The sequence below is a fragment of the Aegilops tauschii genome, chromosome 6 (genome assembly GCF_002575655.3).
Source record: "Aegilops tauschii subsp. strangulata cultivar AL8/78 chromosome 6, Aet v6.0, whole genome shotgun sequence".
NCBI lineage: Eukaryota > Viridiplantae > Streptophyta > Magnoliopsida > Poales > Poaceae > Aegilops > Aegilops tauschii.
Window position 1 is genome coordinate 223,774,738 of NC_053040.3, and position 4,286 is coordinate 223,779,023.

The 4,286-nt window shown below is 46.3% G+C and overlaps 1 long non-coding RNA gene across 1 annotated transcript; it reads right to left on the reverse strand.

The window, feature by feature from the left end:
• Positions 1–335: 335 nt before the first annotated feature.
• Positions 336–1,630, reverse strand: LOC141025607 (uncharacterized). The gene is made up of 2 exons (XR_012187657.1): positions 900–1,630; positions 336–816 (listed from the first exon to the last, which is right to left on the reverse strand). It is a non-coding gene; the product is annotated as an uncharacterized lncRNA (long non-coding RNA).
• Positions 1,631–4,286: the final 2,656 nt, after the last annotated feature.

The window sequence follows — 4,286 nt, forward strand, 5'->3', positions numbered from 1 at the left end:
TGAACTAATCTAACTTTTTTGTGGCTTTTCCTTGGACTCTAGGTATGAAGAACAAATGCGATCTAGACTATGAAAAACTGGAAAAATCTCACCGAGCAACCTGAAAACTGATACCACTTGATAGAGGCGGGGGTGTCCCGATCTTTCGACGAGATGATAACTATCGATTTGGTGGAGACGACTTTGACGATCCGACGCACGACGTTGCGCCTTAGCAATCGCTAAACCAACTCCGAGAGGTTATTGACCACGCCGGAGCATGATCAACCTGACCACGAAGGTCTATTCCTGCAAGCAATCAAAGAACAAGCAAGAATATGATTAAGCAATCTGAATATTATGAATGTGGATGAAGTATTGATAGAAGTGGGGTTTCATAAGCGGTCTTGGTCTGGTCGTTGGACATAAACGAAGTACACGAAGTTGCAGCGATGGCTAACTTTTAACTAAATAAAACCCCCAAGTCTAAACGATGCTTTAAGGGCTATATTTATAGAGAAAAGAGAGGGGATTTTGTCCACCCTTGGCAAGGTGGGACTAAAACACCTCCTAAGTCGTTTCCCCTACAATATGGACTCTAAAAATAGATTACATGGGTCTGGCCCAAAATAAGGTGGCGCAACACCAATAATAAGCTATGGACGAAATTTATGAAAGACCATCTTGTATATTTCTTCCATCTTCGTGTATGTCATCATGGTGGCTTTAAGGTCCGGAAATCTCCACTTGAACCTCCGTTCTTGTTCTCTTCGCACGCACTTTCATCTCCGTGCTTGACCATGCTCCAATGCTCAACCTTCTTATCCGTGCTAGGTCCTTCAATTGCAAGCAACACAAATGTATCTAAGTTAGGCAGCATCATGATGAACACTAGAAACATTACCAAGAAACGAAAGTACCTGATAATCTAATTGGCGTATCTGAGCTCTAGCAACTGTCCCAAGAGGTAAAACAACAGGGGATATTGGTGTAACTGTGGTAGCCATGTCCTCATCATGCGAGGTAGGCAACGAGGTCCTCCATGGTGAGCAACCTCCGTCAACTTCGTTGCCTCATAGGGGGGCAGGCCGCCACAGCCCTGCCGTGCCGCCTCCCACGCCGCACCGCCGTGGTGCATCTCCACCCCCACCTCGCATAAAACGACCACCTGTGCAACTCCTGCCCCGAGGCAGGGTCTCCGTCGGCACCTCGATGGCGCCACCTTCAACCCCCCTCCCCCTCTCCTCTGCAACCATCGTGGAGGTTGGGTGGGACGTGAAGACGAGAAGGTTTGGGAAGAGCTGATCTGAGGAGGGCGCCTTCTCCAGTGGCGGGCCGCCGGAGGAGCTGGGATGCGCCGATGGGGCGGGGCGGCGGCTGCAGCAACCCTATCCCACCCGGGGAAGGGAGAAAGGAAAGGGGAGATTTTTAGGGGGAGAGAGAAGAAAGGGTGGCTTCGTGAGGAAGGAAAGGCAATATTTCGTCGTTGTAATGACTTGCGCTAGGCGCTGCCCAATCGGGATCAAATTGTTTTCTTGCCCAACGATCTCTTTTTGTATCCTAGCGATCCGACGTGGCATAGCTCAGATAGCGCACAACTCCCGTACCTTATTGTTTTCGATACTCTGAAACAACACACACATTCAGCAAAGAACAATTGCAATGAGCTCACAAGCTATAATTCTGCGGGTGCTAGATACATTAAGCTGGAACAAAAACAACCAAAGACATGCTCCTTGTTGCTATGCAGCTCATACAAGTGTAGCAGGCGCATGTCATCAGGGTAAGAAGCAAATACTGCATGCGAGGGAGGACCGGCAAGACGGCGGCCGGGCGCAGAGGTAGGCCAAACACGGTGGATCTCGGCGCGGCTATCAAAAGGATATGTGCGGCCGTTTGAGGCGGACGACTGCGGAGGCCGGCCAAGCGCGGCCACCGTCGAAAAGATCATGGGGCCATGGAGCCGTTTGAGGCAGAAGAACGCGGAGGTCGGCTAACTGCGGTTGTTGTCGAAGGATTCGCCAGGCCATCGCCAGCGATTGGAGAAGATCCAAATTGAGAAATTGATATTTTAGCAAAGGTCTACTTTGGTTGAGGGTTCATTAGAGCAACTCCAATGGGCCGACCCAAACGGACGGCGCATTTGTTCGCCTTTTGTCCGTTTGGGTCGGCCGTCCGCCCGGCGTCCGCTGATAACCCACAAGTATAGGGGATCGCAACAGTTTTCGAGGGTAGAGTATTCAACCCAAATTTATTGATTCGACACAAGGGGAGCCAAAGAATATTCTCAAGTATTAGCAGTTGAGTTGTCAATTCAACCACACATGGATAACTTAATATCTGCAGCAAAGTGTTTAGTAGCAAAGTAGTATGATAGTAGTGGTAACAGTAACAAAAGTAACGGTAGCAAAAGTAATATTTTTGGTGTTTTGTAGTGATTGTAACAGTAGCAACGGAAAAGTAAATAAGCAAAGAACAATATGTGAAAAGCTCGTAGGCATTGGATCGGTGATGGAGAATTATGCCGGATGCGGTTCATCATGTAACAATCATAACATAGGGTGACACAGAACTAGCTCCAATTCATCAATGTAATGTAGGCATGTATTCCGAATATAGTCATACGTGCTTATGGAAAAGAACTTGCATGACATCTTTTGTCCTACCCTCCCGTGGCAGCGGGGTCCTAGCGGAAACTAAGGGATATTAAGGCCTCCTTTCAATAGAGTACCGGAACAAAGCATTAACACATAGTGAATACATGAACTCCTCAAACTACGGTCATCACCGGGAGTGGTCCCGATTATTGTCACTTCGGGGTTGCCGGATCATAACACATAGTAGGTGACTATAGACTTGCAAGATAGGATCAAGAACACACATATATTCATGAAAACATAATAGGTTCAGATCTGAAATCATGGCACTCGGGCCCTAGTGACAAGCATTAAGCATAGCAAAGTCATAGCAACATCAATCTCAGAACATAGTGGATACTAGGGATCAAACCCTACCAAAACTAACTCAATTACATGATAGATCTCATCCAACCCATCACAGTCCAGCAAGCCTACGATGGAATTACTCACGCACGGCGGTGAGCATCATGAAATTGGTGCTGGAGGATGGTTGATGATGACGATGGCGACGAATCCCCCTCTCCGGAGCCCCGAACGGACTCCAGATCAGCCCTCCCGAGAGGTTTTAGGGCTTGGCGGCGGCTCCTATCGTAAAACGCGGTGAATCCTTCTCTCTTATTTTTTTTTCTCCCCGAAAGCAAATATATAGAGTTGGAGTTGAGGTCGGAGGAGCTCCAGGGGGCCCACGAGGTAGGGGGGAGCGCCCCCCACCCTCGTGGCTAGGGTGTGGGCCCCCTGGTCTTCATCTTTTGCAAGGATTTTTTATTATTTCCAAATAGACGTTCCGTGGAGTTTCAGGTCATTCCGAGAACTTTTGTTTCTGCACATAAATAACACCATGGAAAGTCTGCTGAAAACAGCGTCAGTCCGGGTTAGTTCCATTCAAATCATGCAAGTTAGAGTCCAAAACAAGGGCAAAAGTGTTTGGAAAAGTAGATATGACGGAGACGTATCAACTCCCCCAATCTTAAACCTTTGCTTGTCCTCAAGCAATTCAGTTGACAAATTGAAAGTGATAAAGAAAAACTTTTACAAACTCTGTTTGCTCTTGTTGTTGTAAATATGTAAAGCCAACATTCAAGTTTTCAGCAAAGATTATGACTAACCACATTTGCAATAACTCTTAAGTCTCATGTTTACTCACATCAATGGCATAATCAACTAGCGAGCCATAATAATAAATCTCGGATGACAACACTTTCTCAAAACAATAATGATATGATATAACAAGATGGTATCCCGCTAGCCCTTTCTGAGACCTCGAAACATAAATGCAGAGCACCTTTAAAGATCAAGGACTGACTAGACATTGTAATTCATGGTAAAAGAGATCCAGTCATAGTCATACCCAATATAAATTAATAGTAATGGATGCAAATGACAGCTGCGCTCTCCAGCTAGTGCTTTTTAATAAGAGGGTAATGACTCAACATATAAGTAAATAGATAGGCCCTTCGCAGAGGGAAGCAGGGATTTGTAGAGGTGCCAGAGCTCGGTTTTGAAATAGAGATAAATAATATTTTGAGCGGCATACTTTCATTGTCAACATAACAACCAAGAGATGGCGATATCTTCCATGCTACACACATTATAGGCGGTTCCCAAACAGAATGGTAAAGTTTATACTCCCCCTCCACCAACAAGCATCAATCCATGGCTTGCTCGAAA